The sequence below is a fragment of the Oncorhynchus mykiss genome, chromosome 12 (genome assembly GCF_013265735.2).
Source record: "Oncorhynchus mykiss isolate Arlee chromosome 12, USDA_OmykA_1.1, whole genome shotgun sequence".
Taxonomy (NCBI): domain Eukaryota; kingdom Metazoa; phylum Chordata; class Actinopteri; order Salmoniformes; family Salmonidae; genus Oncorhynchus; species Oncorhynchus mykiss.
Window position 1 is genome coordinate 31654394 of NC_048576.1, and position 9854 is coordinate 31664247.

At 43.6% G+C, this 9854-nt stretch overlaps 1 long non-coding RNA gene across 1 annotated transcript; it reads left to right on the forward strand.

The window, feature by feature from the left end:
• Positions 1 to 219: 219 nt before the first annotated feature.
• Positions 220 to 9621, forward strand: LOC118937660. Its single transcript, XR_005034944.1, has 2 exons — positions 220 to 8600; positions 9152 to 9621. It is a non-coding gene; the product is annotated as an uncharacterized LOC118937660 (long non-coding RNA).
• Positions 9622 to 9854: the final 233 nt, after the last annotated feature.

Genomic DNA, 9854 nt, shown 5'->3' on the forward strand with positions numbered 1-9854 from the left:
TGTCTGTACTCTGTGTGTGTCTGAACTCTGTATTTGTGATGAGAGGAAAGCTCTGTGACTGAATGTGGCTTCTTGTTCGGCTCTGTGGTGGTGACAACTTATTTCTGTACCGTGCACAGCTCGCCACCATGGCAGTGGGGCGAGGGGGATTGGGTGAAAGCAGGGGGAGACTGTTAGCAGTAGAGACAGCAGTGTGTGTGAAGGGGGAGGGGGGTGCAGTTAGAGGCGTGGAGTGGGGGAGCACGAGTTCTGGAAGATGCGCTGCTCTGTGTTTCTTTTGTTATTATCTTACTCTGGTTAGTATCGCTTTTTACCTGCCACTTCCGCAAAAGCTGGTCAGCCAAGAGAGTGGCGGCATCACGTAATGATACATTTTCTCATTATTTCATTTATGACTGAGGCTATCCATGGAGGGGGGATTAGAGTCTCCGGGTCACCCCCGTAATGGAAGCCCTCAGACTGGGGCCGTCAGGTGGTCAGCTCTCCTCCCTGGTGGTGGCTGTGGTGATCAGCAGTGGTCAGTGCAGGCGACGGGTTGGAGGGTCCGGTGCAGTGGTCAGTGCAGGCGACGGGTTGGAGGGTCCGGTGCAGTGGTCACTGCAGGCGACGGGTTGGAAGGTCCGGTGCAGTGGTCAGCACTGGGGCCATCCATCCCAAGGGGGAGATGGAGATGTAGACTGATGATCCGCGTGCATGTCGACGCTCAGAGGACAAAGAGGCGAGACTGTCTGCCTGGCTGGGGGGCTTTCCTCTGCCAGCACAAAGGCTAGTTAGCGCAGAGCAGAGAGTGCTTGCTCGCCTGTCTGAGGCTGGCTCTGCCCTGCGACTTGGAAAATGTAACTCTGATCGTCTCCAGCAAACCTTATTCCTCTCTTTTCCTCTCTTTGACCTCTCTCATATCTCCTTCTTCATCTTTGTCTCTGCTATTATTAGCGCGTTACAGTTTATTGTGTTTGTGGCGTTTGTGTGTTCTGATACATCTGTCTATGCCTTTCTTTGTGTGCGGAGCATTCAGCTTATCTTTTACTCGAGCTCTCTGAAATGAAGGAATAAGTTATCTGCAGTGAAGGAGGGGAAAAATGGGGACTTTTTTTCTTCCACAGCAGGCGACTGTTGTTTGACGAAGCCTTTCAGCACATTACCTAAGTGGTCAGACCGGACAGGACACTGGCCAGACAGACACGTGGAGGTGGTTTTGGGGCAGGAGGGAGGCACCAAGGGGTGGTGGTAGTGAGAGAAGGGTGCCATGCTGCTCACACCCCTGTCCGACTGACTGTGTGCGGCTCCTCAGTGCCAGAACCCTGTTGTACTTCTCCTGCTCCCTGAGACCCTAACTTGTGAGCTCTCTTCATGAAAAATCACGGGTTAGGCTCTTGGGACGCTGGCGGAGGGCACGAGCGACTACAGTAGCAACCCAATGTGCCTGCCAAGGGTGGAGTCGGGATGGAACAGCTGCTGACATCAATGTTACACACATCAGGATGTATGGGGAAAGGGAGGAAGGGGAAGACAGAGAGAGAAAAGGGGGATGAGGAAGGGGGACCGAAACAGATCATTGGTGGTAGTGAAATTAAAACGTAGGTTTCTTTCTTGATGAGCATTACCAACGACTTAGCCCTCGCTCACATCCCTATGTGTACAATGTATGATCGCCCTTACAGTGGGTCCTCACTTAGTAGTTACGTCATACACTGCGGTATGCCACGGTACGGTACTGCACGTTATAGTGCGTGACGTCATAGTATTTTGTTGTCAGCCACTGTTGCCGTTAATGCTTGTGCGAACCATCAGAGGGCATCTTTGAGCACATCTACTCCAGCCTGGCGGGCCTACAGTAAGACTACAAAATAAAACCATGTTGACGACAGTTTTATGAGTTTAACCTTCTGAATTATTACATTGAAGAAAGATTTTTGTCTTTGTTTTCCGTTTGTCTACTGTAATGTAGCCTATATTTTTTTTATCTTAAATGATTGTCAGGGGCTCCCCTTTCATCGAACATAATGTGTCAAAATAAATTATAATTTTGTGACAAAACTGCATAATGGTATTTGCTTTATGAAAACTAGCCACTGCAAATGACGCATAGTAAAATAGGCTACTTGTTACGGGAGAGGAGGATGCTGCAGCGGGAAAGAGTGATAGCCCCTCATCTATATAAAGTGAGTTTCTGAAACACAGAGTCATTCTTTGCTGATGCGAAGAAGAAACTGAATGAAAGAGAGTACAGGGAGGAAAAAACTACAGGCAAGTCATCTGTATGGGCCTCATTTACGCACATGGTGGATACGGAGGGGAAAAAGGTTGCCCATATTTTCAAGAGCTATTCAATATATTTGTTTTATTTATGAAATGACTAGTTTATTTAGGCAATAAATGTCTTGGTACTTTGTAAAGTTCATGGCGTCATTAACCTTAACAAGGGCCGAGGACCAGTGGAAGCAAGATAGTCCTATAACATCAAAGATCCACCACCATATTTGACTGTAGGTGTATGAAGAACTTTTCTGCATATGCTTCGTTTTTCGATGCCAAAGATCTTGGCCATGTCAGATGACATGAAAATAGAACCCTTGGCCACGCACACCAGTGGTGGGTTTGGTGTCGAAAATCGGAAGAATATGCAGAAAAGTACCTCATACATACAGTAAAATATAGTGGTGCATCTTTGTTATGGGGCTATTTTGCTTCCACTGGTCCTGTTGGCCCTAGTTAAGGTCAATGGCATCATGAACTTTACCAAGTACAAGGACATTTTAGCCAAAAACCTGGTTGCCTCCGACAGATATTCCAGCAAGACAAAAACCCCAAGCACACATCAAAATTCACAAAGAAATGGTTAATTGACCACAAAATCCAAATGTTCAGTCTCTGGACTTGAACCCCATTGAAAACCTGTGGTGTGAAATGAAGAGGGCAGTCCATAAGGGTAGATGAAGGATATCAAGGATCTGGAAAGATGATGATCTAAGATCCCTCCTGATGTGTTCCCCAAACTCATAGCATTTAAAAAAAAAGTTTGTGTTGTTATCTTTTTGACATGTATTTTATTATTTGTTGTATTAGTATAAAAATGATATCATTTCACTTTTTTTGTATGCATTATAGCTCAGTATTTGTATTATTTATTTTATACAGTATTTTTTGCTCATCTTTATCAATTGTGCCAATAATTATGGACCTGACTATATAGCAGACAGATATTTCTTCAACTTCATCTTTCAATGCTGTATGAAGTCATCTGAAAGCATGCTTTAATTTGACCATCCCTGTAACTACTTTATGATTTGAAACTGAATTGATAGAAATAAGTTCCCCTGAAGACTCAAATACATGTTAAGAACCACAACCCAGCAAACCTGAAGTTAGGAATAACAATACTCTTCAATTACTATGCAATTGGAAACATTTTCTTTCATCAATGTTAACTGTATGAGACAGAGCATTTTTTTTTTTAAATAAACAGTTTTTATGAATTACTGTGATGGCACTGTAAATTATACACTATATGGAATTGTAATAGACGTTTGTTCAGCACATAACATTGTTTATCCATGTAAACAGTTTACCATAATGTTTTCTAAATTGTTTTTATTTATTTACCAACATTATACATAAAGATCTACAAGATGATTATGGAAACTAGGTGATGTTCAAGCAGTTTACCTATATATTATAATAAAAAATACAAAAATAAGTATTTTGCATTGCATAGTTGATGAATTTCTAGCCCTCACTTATTTCAGTCATGTTTCATTCATGTGTAAAGGCTTTTTAAAAACCTTATTCCATGTCAAATGACCGACTTCCTTGAAATGAAGGAAAGGCCCTCAGGAATTCATCTTAATTTAGGGAGATGGAGAAGATTTCAGATAGGATGTCAAATGAAAACACATTGTTTGTCGCTATACAAAATCAAATCATTTTTGACCAAGACAATCCAATTACAAACTCCCCCTGTCCTTAACACTGATCTCACTGTTAAAGAGGTGTAAATTAATTCACCCTAACAGCTGACCTCATTTTTTAACTTTCTGCTTTTCCCGAGGCAGCTTGCTTTTATAAAAAAACACATTTCTGCTAAATTACCCACATTAGAAATGCAGTTTCAAAACAATTGATTTTCTCTCTATGCCCGCTCTCTCTCTCTCTCTCTCTCTCCTTTCTCTCTCCCTCACACACACACTCACTAATTATGTTTTTTCCCTATCTACTCCCTGTTTGGTGTTCATAGTGAACAGTGCTGATGCCAACTAATCAGTCTGTGTCTGTGCCACAGAGCCCCCAGCAACAGCTAAAGGAGTGAGTGCCATGCCCCATGAATACCAAGCAGTCAGACACGACGCAGCGAGTGCAGAGCTGGTGCCCACAAAACAGTTAGACAGTTTTATTAGGATGTGTCTGACACGTGGCAAAGCCTGGCAGGCACGGAGGCAGCTAGCACTCATCGGAAACCCACTGATGAAATCTTCAACTCAGCGCTAGGCTGCTAGCTCCCACAACACTAACAAAGCAGGCTGGCTGCCCTGCTCTTCTCAACCCATATTCTCATCTGAAGGAGTCAATACATAAATATATTACACAGTGAAATCATCTCAGCAACCCTCAGGACTTTAGCATTTAACACTGTTCAATAGGGAACAGCCTAGCCCTAGAAAACTTTTGTGAAATGTCAAGTTATTTTACAATTAGAAACTGGTGCAAATTAGATGGATTTATTTAGCATTGAAATGCAGTACAGTAGCCTCAAAGGCTAAAATACTGTACTACAGCATGAAGAGAATCCAAAAATAGAGTAAAATAAAATTCTGGATACGACTTTTGGTCATCTCCAGGCTACAAGTTGCAAATTATATCTTTGGTCTTCCTCTATTGTCTTCCTCTGTTTAGTGGATTCTACAACATCAAATGAGAACGAGGGATAAAGATAGAATTTAAGACAGACACATTGAAATAAATTAATAGCTCAAACATTGCAGGTTTTTGAGATGTAGTGTAAAATCCCTGTAAATTTAGACAATTCACAATTCAAACAATGAACTCTCCCTCCCTCGTCTCATTTTGATATGTTGACGGTTGATGACCTCTGATGGAGAAGTGTGTGTTTACTCTGCAAAAAGAAAATGAACAAAGAAAACATTGAAAATGAGCAGGGGAAAACTATCAGTGCTGACAAATAAGAAACCACCTCACACCTTATGGCACTTTATGTGTATCATTAGACATCAGCAATTTGTTTCCCAATTGTTTATATTATTTATGTAAAAAAAAAAGAAGAGGTATGCTAATTCATTCCTTTGAAGCAAATATAGACAGAAGGTACAGTAGGACAGAACTCTTGTCCGAAGCTGGTTTTGACTTTATGTAATGAGATATCTTGAACCACTGTGGAGGTGGGTCCTCAAGTTAAAGAGGTAAAATACTGTCTTATAATTTCTCCCATTGATCATCAGCAACAGCAGTTCTACATTGTGTTATGTCATGTATCAAAATCCCCTCTTACCATTTTGCCATATAGAGCAGTGGTTTCCAACCAGGGGTACTAAGACTTAGTATCAGGTTTCAGGTAAGACCCAAGTGCAGACTGTGTTGAAGTAACAATGTTTATTGCAACAGGGGCAGGCAAACGACAGGTCAAGGCAGGCAGGGGTCGATAATCCAGAGTAGTGGGGCCAAGGTACAGGACGGCAGGCAGGCCCAGGGTCAGGTGAGGCAGAGGTCGGTAATCCAGAGTAAGGGCAAAGGCACAGGGCAGCCTCAGCGTCAGGCCAGGACAGGCCAGGCAAGGGTCAAAACCAGGATGCAAAAAAGAGCAACTGGAGAAAAGCAGGTGCTGATACAAACCACTGGTTGACTTGAACAAACAAGACAAACTGGCCCAGACAGACAGAAAACACAGTTATAAATACCCAGGGGATAATTGGGGAAGATGGACGACACCTGGAGGGGGGTAGAGACAAGCACAAGGACAGGTGAAACAGATCAGGGCGTGACAGTTAGGTAATCCCTAGTTACCACAATCACAGACACAGTCATACATATGACTAAATCCTGCCTATTTCTACAATTGATCTTCTTAAAATCTGATGTTAAACCTAACCCTAACCACACCTTATGCCTAACATTAACCTTAAATTAAGAAATCATGCATTTCTTTTGTAGATATTGTCAATTTTGACTATGTGGCTGTGGTAACTAGTGACAACCGAAGACTCATGACACCATAGGCTTACTGGTAAAATGCTCATGAGGGGGTACTTCAGGGGTACTCCGGGCAGAGCAAAATTCAGTTGGTGGTACAGTAACCGAAAAAGGTTGGGAACCACTGCTTTAGACTAATTAAACCATATAAATCTCTAGTAATATGGATAGCAATTGGACATATTAGGATACATATTAGTGCATTCAGACATTTAGGAAGAGGCCTGGATAGTGTAGTTTAACAAAAAGGAGATCAAATATGCCTCTGACACAATAAATGTATTCAGTGAAACTCCAACCATCTATCCATTTCTATTTCCGTTTAACAACCAGTGTGACATTTTGTACAGCATTCAAATTCTCTGGCTCAGCAAAAATGTGTGATATACTGCGAACTACATTCATCAAGGCATTTGTTACATAAATATCTTTCAATATGTAGTTCCATGGTCTCTGTTAGTCATCAGTTTCTTGCAGCAGAAAAGATTGATTCCATCCCTGACCAGCCGTGGATAAACCCTGGTTCCAGATTATTCTAAATTAAAGAGTGTTCGCCGACAGACCAAGGGTGTGTGAAGAAAAAGATTGCATTCTATTCTAAAGAGGGCACATTTTGATTGGACAGAGTTGACACAGAAATCAGATGGATTAAAAGGAATTATCGTCTTGTTTTCTACCCTTGATTGTCAGGCATTGTGGAGCTGCAGCCCAGCGGATCTCTTATCTCAGGTAGATGGGGGGGAACAGCAGGTGTGTATGATTGCATGGTGAGTAGGGGGGGTGGAGGGGACGGACCACTGAGGCACGGGGTGTGGCGGGGGAGGGGGGGGGGGCACTATGTCTGAGTTTCCAGACACTGCGGCAGGAAGCCAGCCAGTCACCTGAACACACAAATGACGCTTCCCCGCACACACCCCGGTATTCGTCCCCATGAAAGCAAATGTAATATTCTGTTATAATCCATTTGGGGGGGGGGATGTAGTGCTAAAGACAATATACCATTTAGCACTTTAGACAATATAACCATAATCAACGGCACAAAAACACAAAGGGCCAAGTTATGCTCAGGCCAGCGGTGGCCAGGAATAAAGTTAATTACAGTAAGTTGAACATTGGTGTGTGAACACACTATCGAATGGACAGTATCTACCTCTGGCTGCACTGAGACATCGTTTTAACCAAAGGCATAGGGATGGAGTATAGAGACACTGATGTCTAGACAGTGGTATTGGATATATGGTTATTGTTCACTAACAGACCTTAGCATGTCCACTGGCACTTTAAGTTTGCCTGAGTGTGTGTCTGTGTGTGCATGTGTGAGTGCATGTCTATGTGCATGTGTTATGTGTGCATTCTATCTATGTAAGTACGGCCCATGATGGTGTTCTAGCTGGGTACCCCCCCATTCCCTCCCTCCTCCCCACATCCACGGTTGCCTCCCTGCCTCTCACTTCGTCAGAGGTGTTGCCACGGAAACGCGGTATCTTGCTGCAGGCTTGCTGGAGTTATTGAACCGCAACTGGCTGGGATAATTAGACTCTGGGACTTGAATGTGACCTACAGCTGGCTTGGCTGTGTCGCCACAGAGAAATGCTTTTAACCCGTTGGTTAGTTGGCCACCAGACACTTGGGCCAATGAATGTACCTTTTACACGGCAAGGACGTGGTCAATAAAGAGACTGTAGACTTTGGGACTCTGGGACTACAGTATCTCTGTAGTCCCAGAGATACTGCACACAGACCTGCACAAACACACATTCATACACACACACACACTCAAATCCTGCATTCTGGCTTCCTTTGTGTCACTACAAAGAAATCATGACAGAGGAAGTTCCTTGTGTTTTCTCGAGTGCACTGCACTGCCCAACCCATGCATAGTTGGTCACATGGACACACAATCTGTTTACTCATATTTCACAGCAGGGGCGGCAGGTAGCCTAGTGGTTAGTGGTTAGAGTGTTCAACTAGTAACCGAAATGTTGCAAGATCGAATCCTTTAGCTGACAAGGTAAAAATGTGTCATTCTGCCTCTGAACAAGGCAGTTAACCCATTGTTCCTAGGCCGTCATTGAAAATAAGAATTTGTTTTAACTGACTTTCCTAGTTAAATAAATAAAGGTAAAATACATAAACTTAAAATAAACTCATATTTCACACACTGAATGGTTATGATGTGAATTACTCTGCCTGAATGTTTGTGTGACTCAGATATGTGAATCCAAATGACTTTTTTCCCCGGAATGGTCCTGAAATGTTCGTCCTCCAGTCATTGTTAACATCCTTTTTTCCTGGTTTTCCTCCTCCCACTAATTGCTGTCATTATCCTTTCTTGTTTAGGTACTGTGGAGTCCCCCCCCCCCCCCCCCCCTTCTCTCTCAGTGTATGCTCACTCACAGGTAAGACCAAATCACAGTCACAGAGGTCTGCCAAGAATAAGGACACTATTTACTTCATTAACATCTCGAACCTTACCCTCAGTTTAGCCATATTATTATTTTACATTTGGAGACATTAGTCTCTGTGTTTTAATTATATTAGTCTCTGTGTTTTAATTATACTTTCCTCCATTTTGGTCCACATTGCGCATTGTCTCGCCATGAGTCAGTAGAAATGTCAGGCGTGTTGGCTGCTGCTCTGCCAGACAGACAGCCTGGAGCTTGGTAATTAGCCAGAGTCGTTTGGGGCATGTGGCTCTGCAGATCTAGATGCCCACTGTGCACAGGGAGACACCAGACAACCTTTTAGTCTGCCCTGTCCCACTGCAGTCACTTAAAACACTGATGTATGTCCCCCCTCTCTGCCTCTATCTCCCTCTCTCTCTCTTTTCTTGTTTCTATTTTTTTAAATCTACCTCTCTTTCTCTCTCACTCTTTATTTCACTCTCTCTTGTGTTCTCTGTCTCCCTCTCTCTCTCTCTCTTTCTCCCTCTCTGTCTCTGTTTCCCCAGGACGAAGAGAAGTAGGTAGTCGAGGAGTAAGGGACGGGGTGGCTGAAGGGCGGCGTTCCTCAGACGGAGCAGAGCAGAACGCTCTCTCCTCCTCTCCCCTTGTCATTGGTATGCAGTGGCTGTTCCCCAGGCGACAGGGCCACTGGGTTCGGGCTGAGCTTACTGCAAGAGGAACGTCAGCGACACAGAGGAGAGGAGGACAGCAGGTAAGGGTAATGAGAACAGGCATAGAAAGGAAAGGAGGAAAGAGAGAAGGAGGGAAGAAGAGGACAAGCGAAAGGAGGGCAAGATGTCCCAAGGGGCTTTGGGGGTGAGGCACCCCCTGACCCTTCGCACTCCGTACACTGTCCAGACACTAACACACACACACACACACACACACACACACACACACACACACACACACACACACACACACACACACACACACACACACACACACACACACACACACACACACACACACACACACACACACACACACACACAAACTATTTTAAAAAAGGGTTCCAAAAGGGTTATTTGACTGTCCCCATAGGAGAACCCTTTTTGGTTCCAGGTAGAAAATGTGGAAAGGGTTCTACATGAAACCCAAACGGGTTCTACCTGGAACCAAAAATAGTTAATCAAAGGTTTCTCCAATAGGGACAGCCAATGAACCCATTTAGGTTCTAGATAGCACCTTTTTGTTTCTAAGTATACA